Genomic DNA, 12,826 nt, shown 5'->3' with positions numbered 1-12,826 from the left:
CGCTGCTGTGGGAGACGGGAGGCGGCGGTGTGTGTGTGTGTGTGTGAAGGGGCTGCGGGAGGCGGCGGCGGGCCCCGGTGCGGCGCCTTCGGGCCGGGACCAGCGGCGCCTCGTCCCGCCGGACACCCCTGCCAACTTTCTGAGGAGTTCAGGCAGCGCGTGTGTGTGGGGAGGAGGGGGGGGGGGGTGTGCGTGGGTGGTGGTGGGGTCCTGCGTGCCGACTTCGTGTCTTCTTCTTCCTCCTCCTCACACCGCCGTCGTGGTGGTGGGACAGCGGCGGCTCCGCGTTACCGGAGCGAAGGGGGGGGGGGGGAAGGAGGGGGGGGGGGGAGCGAGCGAGCGAGCGAGCGAGAGCGCGCCCGCGCGCGTGGGACGGTTGGCGGCGCGCCCCTGCGCGGGGAGGCCGCGGCGCGTGCGCGCGCTCGCCTGAGGCGGCGGGAGGGGGACGGGGCCGCTGCGGGACGTGGCGGCCGGGGAAGGGGGGGGGGGGGGGGGGGGAAGAAAGAGAGGACGGCGACAGACACGACAGGGTCGGCGGCCCCGACACGACACGTTGTCGCCCCGGGGGGGTGGGGTGGTGTTCGTGCCTCCGCGTGGCCGGTGAAACCCTTCCTCCCCCCCCCCCCTTAATAAAACTCGTACCGGGTTTGTGTTCCACACACACACCCCTCCCGCCACAGCGCTGTGTGACTTCTGTCCCGACGGTGCCGCGGAAAAAAAAAAAAAAAAAAAATGCTAATTCGCCGACTACAGCTGGCAACCTTTTCGCCGTAGTCACGCACAAGGGTGGAGGAGAAGCCTGTGGAGTGAGTCATGGATTTAAGAGGCCCTCTGGTTGTTTATGGCAAAAACGAGGGGGGGGCTCGTTCAGCGTGTGGGAAATAAGTGGAATAAGAAGAGCTTAAATCCATAATAAAAGGGTAAGACAGAGGTACCCGTACGTACCAGGCACCCCCGGCCCCAGCTTGCTATCGGGCGGACTTAAAAAGGAGTGGGGGGGAGTTAATGTTGCTTTTTCCTGAAGGAGGAGTTGTGGTCAGACTGTCATAGCTAACTGCAGTAGTTATGCATTTGTCAGCATTTCCATTATAAGTGTAGTTTTTATGTAGTTTACAACTTGGTTATAAAAATATGCGCTGGGTTGAAATTTGGTCGACGGCCTCTTCTACAGAAACATCTTCTAAGCAAATTTTGAAATGTTTCTGCTTAGATGCTAAGTGGAAATCCGTGGAAAATACTGGCTTTTTATGTTTCTCTGAACTTCAAAACTTAGCTGCTTACGCACATGGGCACATTTACAGCTGTTAAGTTCAAAAAAAATCCCCACCACCCCCCCCCAATTTTGTGAAATTGGGGAAGAGTTTAAAGGCTCGGTCTCTGCAGGCATTGTTCTTTACACGTTAATTAGCGCAGCAGAGACTCTCTGAAGGCTCTCGCAAGGTCCCTGCCACCTCGCGTTAGGGCACCCACCTACAGAAGTGACGTGGGGCACCGTGTCTGACCCGCGAGTGCCAGGACAGTTTGAATGCCTCAGCCCTGCAGACAAGAAGCCGGTATATGTTCACTTTGCTCTGTGGGATTTTTAAATTTATTTTTTTTTCACTGTGTCTATTCAATTGCTGCTTCTGAGACAGCGAACAAGCACAGTGTTTAAGATAGGTTTCGTTTGTATACCTCTGTATATTCACGTATCTGGGTCCTGCGAAACATGCCTGCCACCCAGTGGATGTAGCTGATCTCTATATGCTCTATATTCTATACATTTACTACCTCTCTGCCCAGCCTGACCCTGTCGGTAAGTTTGCAAAGCAAACTGCTCAGGAGCTGTAAAAATGCCAGGCTCATCTGGCCGCCCTGGGCCTGTGTGCAGTGATGGTGTCTGTCGTGACGTGATCAGTGATGGTGTCTGTCGCGACGTGATCTGCCACCGTCCTTCCCATCCAGCTCGGATGATGAACCAGAGGTGCATCCGCCAAGGTGTAGCAGGTCCCCGGCTGGGCAGCAGTGAGAAGAGGTAACATGAACGAGGCCGATGTTTATATGCAGAGGGAGAGGCAGTTTCATGCCTGAGATGGCTGGAGAATTGGATTTTGGAGCCCCTGCCTTGGCCATAGGATTTCCATGTAAAACATAAAGGTTTTCACACGTGAGCGGTTGAGTTTGCTGGGTGCCTGGCCTGAGTCTCTGGGATCTGCCCTGTAGTTATCCTGAACTTGTCCATCTGGAACAAAAGCCAAGGGCTGTTTGCTCTTGACATACAGAAGATGTTTTGTAGGTCTAAGCGTGCTAGAAATACAAGTCTTGAGTGTCAGAATTGCTCGATCAGTGTCCGTAGCTTTTTGCTTTAGTCTTTTCATATCTTAGTTTCCCAACCTTAAGAAAACGTTGATAACAGTATCCTTTACCTTATGGATTACTGTAGTGTTGAGAACCATAAAAGAACCTGGGAGAAAATAAATAATTCCCTCTGTGGTTGAAAGTGTGTAGTGATGCTGTAGAGAACAAGGACAAAAAGAGGAATTTGTGTGTTAATTATAGTAAAGCTTCTATGGGGAAAAAAATGTGACCAGGTCAGTTGCAATTAGAGACTGACCTCCATGCATATAAGCACTAGGAGATGGTTTTAATTACCGTAGGTCACTTAGTTCTAATAATTCCTAAATTCTGCCATGTTAATCACATTTTTACTACTGCTTTTTGTGTGTAATTTCCTAAGTTTTCTTCCCCTTAGGAAAAGAGCCGAAAAGCAGATAGGCAGCCTAGGGTAGCGTACTCGTGTCACCATCCTTCATCAGCTGGATTCCTAACGTAATACCTGGGACTCTGCTGTTTGAGCTCACTGATGAGGATAACCAGCGGTGGGAGGTCGTGGTTGTGGTCTGTGTCGCTGTGAAGACCGGTAGGATGGGGCAGGGAAAGGACAAGGAGGAGCAGGACTCCTGCTCCTGTCCCAAGTACCTGGTGCTGTCGTGGCCTCCACCAGCCCTTACGTGGAAGCGCACGGTTAAGCTGCAGGCCTGTCCTGCACGGGTGCTGGGGGAGAAGTTGCTTATTCCCTTGGGGTTGGCCTATGTCGTCTGATCAGCACGAGGAGTTGAGAAGAATGTGGACGTGGCCTAGCAAATACCTACTGAAAATGCACATAGTGCAATTCATCTTTGGACGTTTGACCAAATGCAGGTGGATTTTTCATGGCGGTAGCAAAAGGGGCACCTCCAGTATAGCATCTCATGGCAGATTTCAGATCTGTTACCAAGAGCTGGAAGGGCACTATAGCCTTCCAAGTTTGCCAGAGATTTCTGTTAACACTGAAAGACAGCATTTTCCCTGATCTTGTTCTGAAAAGAGTTGAAGTATTTTGGCCGAGTTCTTCTGATCGCAGTCTGCCTCTTTCTGCACCCATTGCTCAGAGGTAACCTCTACAACACATGGAACAAAATTTAGCCTGAGGCAGACATTGAACTTGGAAAATTTCAACCCAAACAGTCAAAGTCTGGCCAAGTTACAAGCAGCTGGAAGCAGCATCTTGCATTGGAAGTGTTCAGCGACCGCCTAACAGGCGGTGCTACGAGCTTCATCAATACTGTGTATACGTTTATGTACATGGAAATACACTGCTGAATTATAATATTAATTAATAGGTTACCCGGTCAACTAATTGGCAGCTACTTGATTCTAATTTTTTCTTTTTTTTAATAGAGAATCGAACCTAAAACTCTTTGGTTAATTGTGAATTCTTTTCCTTACTCACATTATTCATTGTTGTTTTCCTGGCTGAAGAATTGAAAACTTTAAAGTGGAGCCTCTGAAATAAATGACAAGCCAGGGCCTACTTGTTCTGAATCTTTCAGAATGACTTAACAATCGTTGAAGACCAATTTACAGAGAATTGTAGAACTAGAGCAAATTGCTTCCCAGTGTTTAGAATTGTAAAAAACCACATCTCCCAAATTCCTCAGCTATTCATCAACTGTTCTATTGTAGGAGACTCACCCTATATTGTGTCCCTGATATATCTATTAACTCTGCAGTGAAGTGTGAGTTTAAAACAATTGTGCCATGGAGTCACTGTGGAATAAATACCACAAACATTGGCAAAGTTGCTTCATAAATCTTTCTTAGTTTAGAGAGGAACTTAGGCGTGCCTTTCTTCTATGGGAGTGCAGCTGTTTCTTGTGGGGTCCCCTGGGGGCTGGATCTTGGTGTAAGGCTGTTTAATATCATTATATTCACAGTTTTTGTGGTGGTATCTCGTTGTTACCAATAGATAACATGCAGGTTTGTGCGCGTGTGGAACAAGTTACTAGTACGGTGTACTCCAAATCATTTTTTTAAATGGTCAGTGTCCAGCAGAAGGCATTTTTCATGCAGCCACATACAAAGGAACCAGCAATGCAGTTACGCCGGCAGGATAGGAGACTCGAATTGGTGATTTGAAAGAAGGCTTAAGAATTTGTGCGGAGAATCATCTCAACAGGGGTTTTCATTGTAATGCAACGACTGAAGCGCGGTCTTTGGCTGTATAGCAGTATAAATATTGCACAGAAATAGGAGCGTACGTGGCATTAGTAAGATCACGGGAATTCCGTGTCTGGTTTTGCTGCTCACGCGTGAGGAAGGATGTGAAATATTAGTAAGAGCACAGTGGCAAAAATGATCCAGGGTTTGGAAACCAGGCTTCACAATGCATGGTGCACAGAGTTTATTCAGCTCCGAAGAGACTGAGGGAAAATGATGACTGTATATATTGTACGTATGTGTAAGGAAAATACATGATATTTACTTGGCCCTACTGAGACATCCAGTGTCCAGGAGATGAAGTTAGGTATGGTGTACCTTTAAATAGTAAGCAGCAAGAAGGGCAATAATGCACTGTAACGGATTTGCTGTTGCTGGGAGCGTTCAAAGTGAGGTGGGGTTTCCTTCTCAAAGATGTGCTTTGGCTTGGTTCCAGCGCATGTAGAAGGGGGAAGGACTGTGCTTCTGTTCACCTGCATTCTTCCCTAGATTGAGAAAACAAGATTATTTGTAGCGCTTTCTGTGTATTGTAGCACATGTTGCTACCTTGGACAAGATTATAATACAATGTCATGCTTCAGAACTTGGCTGGTTTTCTCTTGGATCAGGAGGTCCATTTTTTCTTGGTTCCTAATTTGACTTCTGGGATTATGACTAATTATTGTGTACTTTCCTCCAGAGCATCAACATCTGGTGGCAGCTGGAGACAGGATATCGGATACTCACCTTCTTCACTTGCTGCTCTCTATCAGTACAGAGTCCCCTCATATCCCCAGGTTGGTGTACTGTCTTTCTTTGCTCAGGATACTGACAGCTATATTCAGGGATGAGGAAACTTCCCCTGCCATTAGATAGGCGAGGATGTTGCTCGCCGTTCAGAAGTCAGCCGCCGAGGGCTTGCGGTACCTGCAAGCCTGTTCTCCCCTTAACCACCTCTCTGTCCTTTGGGCATGCTTCTCCTGCCGCCAGATCTCCTGCTGCGAGGAGACACCAGAGACAGGGACGTGCGCACGCATGCATATGGCTTGGCAGTGTAGCATCCCTGGCAGTCACTAAAACAACAGAAGTTATGGCAGTGAAATGATTTTGTAACCTGAAACACATGACTGACTGCTCGAATCAAGTTGAAGCATTACCTGACTGACTGCTTGAATCAAGTTGAAGCATTACCTGCAGTGCACTTTTTCAGGCAACCTTACAATAAAGCTGAAGGGTTAATTTGGCCTGGGAATGGCATTTGAGCCTAGATAGTTATGAGAAGATGTTTTAGAATTCCATAGTTCATTCTGTTTTTACACGGTGTGCAAAAGAATGCCAGGGAGTGATGTTCAAGATTTCACACAGTGGTTTTGATTGGGGCTTTTCCATTCACACTTTAAAATATCCTATGAGTGTTTTAAGGTAACAGATTGCATTTTCTATACATGATGACATTGCTGGACATTTTCCTGTTGAGAAGAACTGAAACTTGAGGACCCTAAGTTCTTGTAAATCAGTATCTCTAGACTTCTCAAAAATACGTGTATGAGTATTTCCGCTTACTTGGAAATACTTAAGCACTAAAGTACTCCTCTCAAACATGATTTCTAAAAACACTTTCCTCAGCTGCCTTATTGAGATATGCATGTTTGAGAAAATAATGACAGTACAGCCTTCTGGGGTTTGGCCCATATGCCTATTGCTGTGTTCATTGGAGTTAATGATAATGCACTATTGATTTCTAGGAGGTACATGATCCAACTAACAAAGTACTAATAGCATTGGATGTTTTCAGTTTTTAAGAGCTTTAGTTAGGTTACCGAATAATTTCTTCTCGGAAAATGGCAAAATCAAAGAATCAACAGTAAATTTTGAGTCCTATTTTAATGTTCCAGTAGTTAGATGAAACATGGGTTGATATGGGGGTGCTAATGAGTATCGCCACATGATGTTTGCTTTGGAAGTGCAGTCAGGGGTTGTAGTTTGCCACCTCGTGACTTCCTACTGTGTTCGTCATATTTAGTGAGTTTTATTCCCTTGCTGGCTGTGAAGTGAAACTGGTTTAGTCTGAGATTAAAATTTACAGACTTGTTAAGTGACCTATGTCCATCTCAGGGGCATATCAAATTTGAACATAATACTGTTAAATAGCTGAGCTATATAACTGACTGACTGTATGCCTAACAGCACAAATTGTGTGTTTGTAGGATAATTATGCACCCAGACAACCAAATTAACGAAGGCTAGAAATAGTAGTAGGACTGTGTTCTCTGCCAGGTTTGGTTTACCCCTTCACCAGTGGCAAACATAACTATAATCAGGATAGTCAAGAGTTAGGTGTTTTTATTGAATGTATTATTCTGTACCTGCTGTGTGTGTGCAGACTTCCCATGTAGTCCCTAATCCAGCACATCTGTGGCCAGTGAAAAGGTAATTTTGCCCGCTCCCCAGAATTAGTTTAATTTCCTTCTTTTATTTATGTGTGTATACGGAAATATCTTTTTTCTTGTTAAAACCTGCTATTTCAGATTCATCCACATGCTCTAGGTAGTGTGATGTTCTGGTCTGTTTTCCTCCATTAATGTAATAGTGGTGTTAAGCAGTTACAGTGTCTGAAGAACCTGGTGACACAGGCATCAGCGAAATTTAATGAGGTGTTTCAGCTTGCTTGACCTTGTTCTGCGACTCGTTTATGTGTCATGTATTCAGGTAGGAAACTGAGCACGCTCTAAGTCCTGGCAGAAGGTTGCTCACACAGGATCTGCTGCTGCAGCTTCTGTTTCAACATCTGCTGCTGCTCGGAGAGACACTGCCGCTGTGTCATTTCCAGCAGCTCAGCTCGTGCATTAAGTGTGTATCGGATGCTTTTGGGGTCTGCTTAGGCTCTTCAGGGGGGGACACGACCTGGTGGTTGAGCAGTGGAACTGCTGGTGGGAAAGTTGTAGGATTCTGCAACTTGCTGCAGACCTTCAGAGACATTTTTTGGGCAAGGGGGGATTGAACAGCATCCTGGCATCTGTTCTCTGCTTTCTAATTTTGTTAAGAGGGGAAGTTCAGTGAGAAATTGCAGGGTCTCATATTGATCAAGGTCTGACATTGATCAAGAGAATTACAGCAGATGCGTTTGTTTTGAGGGAAACTGAAAGAGTGCACTTTGTCACCCGTTTAAACTATTGAAGAGGTGAGGAGGTTATGCTGCCCTGAGGCATAGGATTTGCTGTTTTCTTTAAGGTAACTGACAGGGGAAGTGGTATTGTGGGTAAAAGGACAGCAAGACTAGTCAGAAAAAAGTATGGCGACAGTACTTAACATTTATATACTGCTGTAGGAACACTGACTGATCAACATGTCATGATAATAGTGTGTTACCTAAGGAACAATAAATCTCTAGGAAAAGAGCATAGTCCAATGCAGTTTCAGAAACTTCATTATTTTGGGGGAGATCAACTGATCTATTAAACATAAAAAATGTGCAAACTGAGTAACTAAGTACAGATGACTGATTTAATTCATGCATTAAAATATGTTTCCCCTCGAGCCTAAGGAAGACTGTTCCTTGTCTTCATGCAGCCATTTGTGCTGAGTGAAATGACAGTGACAGACAGAGAGCTCCAACTTCTTGGCCTGGACCCTGGGCCTCCTCCCTCCCTCCCTTTGTGGTTCCTGGGTTGCAGATGAATGCAACAGAAATGAAGCTGCTACCAAGCTCCAGAAGAAAGTCCAGTGCTTGAATATTTCTAGCAGTAATTTCTCCAAACACCTTCAGGCAGTTCTTGCACAGTGCTTTTTCTTGCTCTCCCTGCCTGTCCCCCCTTGCACGTGCCAGACAGCACCATCTAATGAAATGGCTGACATTTAATTGATATGGATCCCAACTGCAGACAGTCATCTTCTAAGTAAAATGTTGGGCCTGAGGGACAGCTGTGCAGGTTAAAGGCATCGGCTTTTTCACACCGTCTCTGGAAGGAGGAACAGGGCTGTGGCATGTGTAAAAAGTACAGGCTGCTTGGTCTCCATGCCCGTGGCTGCGATGGCTACCTCTCTTCTCCGTCAGTCACCCCACCACCCCAGCAGCTTGTCACTTACCTTCTGCCAGCATTTACTGTCCCCCTGACCTGCCAGCTGAGCACAGGAACCCTTCTGTTTCTGCCGAAATGATTTTGCCTAACTTACGCAGTTTAAACAGTAGATTTATTTCAGTCAAAATGGACTGGGGAGCTTAGGTGGCAAAGCTGAGGCAGGTTCTGGTAACTGTACTGAGAAGCTGCTGGCGTGTGGGTTGAGGAAATTGGTGGCGTGTTAATGGAGATAATGGAAACGAGATGTGACTGCAGTCTATTGAACTATAACCCTTTCTCCAGCCTTGCGCTGGCAGACTTGTGCCAGCATTTTACTTTTATGTTTCCTCCTGGGAGAGGGGAATTATACCCACATGTAATTGTGAGCAGAGAATAGGTCCCCCAGAACCTGCTTATCTCCACTGAAGTAGCAGTGCTGAGCTTTTTTCTTACGTATTTGGGTATCTTTGTGCTCTGTGCAGCTCTCTTCCACTGGGTGCCTTTTCAAGTGAAACCTTCATCTTGAGCCATCTAAAACAAACCTTTGGGGGTTTTTTTTAGGTTTTCCTAGTTGAACAAATTTTATGGGTTAACAGATTTAGTCTTTAGGGTTTGTAAAAATTTTACTAAGGCTTTTTCAATTTAAGTTTTCAAATGTTAACACGGTCTAGTAAAACTTTTCAACCATTATAGGTGTAATATTTTAATGAACAAATGAACTGGTTTCTGATCATAAATGTACTGCAGCCAAGATGGTGAGAGCCAGAAATATACTTTTATATTCTTGGCAAATGACCATTTGTGAAAATTTTCCAGGGCACATCTATTGACGTTAAATAGTTTTCATGTCCTTGTGATCAAATTTATTGGTATACTTTTATCATTATTGTACTCTTTTGGGAGGTGAGAGGGTGATTGTGTCATTATGAACCTCATCCGAGGTGAATTACTGCAAATACATTGAAGTCTGATCTAGCTACTTGCTTTTTGCCTCTGGACGTCATTTCTGGAGCAGTCTGAAACAGAGGTCAGACAGCTGAGTGGTCACAGCACGTTTTCAGGATGTTTTTTGCTTAAGAGATCTCTTGTGTGTTTTCTGTGAGAAAATCAATATGTTAACTTCTGTAGATGATGTGTTTTGTCCCTCTGAAATAAAAGCTGCATCAGAAATGGGGGTTTGTAGTCTCTGTTTTATCATTACTGTGTGACTAGCAGCAACTCATTTCATGTTTTCCTGAAGAAAAAAAGGTAGTTATAGAGAGAATTGCCTTTATTGTGGAGAATTAGTGCTAAATACTGTGTACCTCTTCACATACTTTAAGACTCTGACTAGGTTTCCAGTCTTATGTATTTGCCTCAATACCTTTTGAGAATATTACTTATTTTTCTGAATTCTCTAATCCTCTAGGGCTCATGCATTCTCCCTTTTCTTGTTTCAGATTGATGTCAAGACAGGTAGCGACATTAAATATAGTTAGAGATTGCATAGCTCACTGGAGCTTCTGGTTTATGACATCTGGTGGACAACCATATCAACCCACCCCCTTTTTTTTTGTTTGGAGGTAGAGAAGGATCTGTTACAAGTTTAGATTTAAGCTTCTATTCTGTATATTTTATTGTCAGTCTTCTTATTATAGGTGTTTCAATAGGCACAGTATTTGTGCAGGTGTGGTTTAAGGGAGAAAATGCATAATTGTGGTTCTTTTGTATAGCACTGCGTTCATGTTTGCAGAATGCCTTTTAGCAGAGGAAGCTATTCTAAATGGGAAGTATTAGGAAAGCCACTAGATTTGGATACTGTGTTAAAGAAATTGGAGGACTGATGTGAGAAGGTGGCTTTATGAACTCTGTCACTTTTTTGTATGTGTGCTCCCTCTTTCTTATCCAGTCAGGTTTCTAAATCATGTCTTTCAATTTGTTAGCAAACTGAAGACATGTAGAAATAAAAATCATAGCGGTGGTTTTTCACCATTCCAGGGAAAATCCTTTCTTGGGATTACTTGTTTTATCTGCCAGAAAAATATATTACTTACCAGTTCCAGATAAGCAGGGGAGGAGATGACAATTGTACGTGGATTCTGACTGGAACATGGTCACAGCTTGGGTGGCTTAAAACCAGCTGTCTCCATGCTTTTGCTCTGTGGAGCCACCACAATCAAATTGTTCCATCTTTATTCCAAAATGTGTCTTGAATGTTCATTCATATGCCTGAAAAAGAGGGAATAGAGCTGGGAATGAAAGAAAATAAAGTAAAACAAATTAGAGAGGGAAGGAAATAGAAGGTAGATCCAAAGTAGTTTTCTTCTAACTGTAAGGATATGAGCCAGGGAAATGAGATGCAGAAGAAATAGTCCTGCTGATAAAATTGCGATAATTTTATAGCAAATTTATTGCAACTACTATAGAATAACTGGGAGCTAGATCAGTGCTTACAGAAGAATGTTGAGTTGAATTCATTACCCATAGTGGGAAATTTAAATTCCTCTCACCCAGCTTAGTGTGTGGACATTTGTTTACTGAAGGATTTTTTTGTGTCCTTTTTAAGAACAAAGTGTTAGATTTTACTAACTGTGAGAAAAATGGACTCAAATCTGAACACTGCTACCAAATAATGCCGAGAGCAATCCTCTGTAGTTACAGCTTAGATTTCTTTCCCCTCCTCTCCCAAACATTGTGATAGTGTGACATAGTTTTAAGGATATTAAGAGCATGAAGCGTGGACAGGCAGTTTTTTCACCTAATTAATGATCAGATTTTCTAAGTGAGCGGTAGCCATCAGTGAAGCACCAGAGCTTTCCCGGTTGGGTATGATCAAGAGCTCAAGCTCAAGATCTCCCAGTTCCTTTTAGACAGTCTGGGCTTACTTTTGCTGTGCTTTACAAACAGGGAGGAAGGTACAGAAAGCCCTGAGCAACTCTGTGGGGAGTCAGGTGCTGCTGTTAGCTTGGGATTGGTGCCAGTGATCAGACCCAGGGGGAAAGCGATGGGGAAACTGAGGCATCAAGGCCCAAGCAGGGATGTGGGGGAAAAGAGTATATGAATGAGTAGCCTGCCACCAGCTCCATTTTATCTCACTAGTGACGTTGGGGTTTTTTCCCCAAGGATTTCAAGTCTTTATAACTTTGGTGTTTAATAAAAATGAAAATAAATGGATGATGAGGAGACATCATTTCAGGGCTTGTACAAGCCCAGCTAGCAGAAGCATATTTCCCCTCTGCTCAGAGTCAGAGAGATGGTGCGGATGAACAAGCGTTCAAGGTCAGGTTGGATGGGGCTTTGAGCAACCTGATCTAGTGCAGGATGTCCTTGCCCATGGCAGGGGGGTGGACTAGATGATCCTTGAAGGTCCCTTTCAACCCAGACCATTCTATGATTCTGTGATGTTGGATGGCATCTCAGAGAGGAGCTTTATAACAAAACCGAACCTGACTGCGCCAAAATGCATAGGGGATGGAATACAGAAGTGAAAAGTGTCCAACTGGGGTGTTTCAGATTAACTGAGAGATGTCAGTCCGAGCTCCTCATAATTCCTTTGCAATGTTTTTCTGAATATGACTTCCCAGCACACCGGAAGCTGTGTAGTGTATGTGTAGCTATATAGTGTGTGTATGTATATATACACTATATATATATACACACACTCTATGTAAATACCATGATCTGGGGAAGAGTCTTGATACTTGGGAGTCAAAATGTTAACAAATTTATAATGGTGTATTTACAGCTACCTTAACTATGTTCTGCTTATTTCTCTGTTTGCTTTGTAATAGCATATTTAAATTATCTTGAGCGTATTGTTCTTCAGTTATGTTCTTGTTTTGGCTTTATTCTTTCAAGTGTCTCTTGGACTGACATTTGACAATATTTGCATAAAATTGAACCTTTGCGGGTCCAAGTCAGGAGAGAGGGGGAAGGATTTCATCATGTATTTTGACCTTTCCCGTAAAATGTATAGGAATTTAGTAACTTGACTTTGGGGATGTTTTGAATACAGCATCAAATGAAGTCATGAGTGGGACCGTCTTATCCTCTCCCCTCCCACTCAATGGATTAAACCTCACCTAACTCAAGTCTTCTCATCCAGAAATACTGGCATCCAGATCCCATTAGGAGAACTGACTTGGCAGCATTTTTTTTGACCATTTTGGATATAGGGGTAAGGGGAATGACCTCATGTTAGTGTGGAAGAAGACAATGCTTAAGCCAACACAACTACTCAATGTTTATATGCTGTTTTCGCCATTCTTCTGTTTTGTTTTGTCTATGTAGAT

At 44.1% G+C, this 12,826-nt stretch overlaps 1 protein-coding gene across 3 annotated transcripts in view; it reads left to right on the top strand.

The window, feature by feature from the left end:
* The window catches only part of ELF1 (E74 like ETS transcription factor 1), a 92,216-nt gene that overhangs the window by 238 nt on the left and 79,152 nt on the right, over positions 1–12,826 (top strand). Inside the window, exons 1-2 of one of the 3 annotated variants that reach the window (XM_075046115.1) lie at positions 902–920; positions 5,198–5,294. The exons of 1 other annotated variant lie outside the window; for it this stretch is intronic. The gene's annotated coding sequence lies outside the window, so the exon portion shown is untranslated. Of the gene's footprint in view, positions 1–901; positions 921–5,197; positions 5,295–12,826 lie in introns of those variants that run through there. One more of the 3 variants, XM_075046114.1, reaches the window with a different exon arrangement.

Source organism: Buteo buteo, chromosome 14, assembly GCF_964188355.1.
Source record: "Buteo buteo chromosome 14, bButBut1.hap1.1, whole genome shotgun sequence".
NCBI classification, from domain to species: domain Eukaryota; kingdom Metazoa; phylum Chordata; class Aves; order Accipitriformes; family Accipitridae; genus Buteo; species Buteo buteo.
Note: the sequence above shows the minus strand (reverse complement) of the source record. Positions and strands in the feature narration are given on the sequence as shown.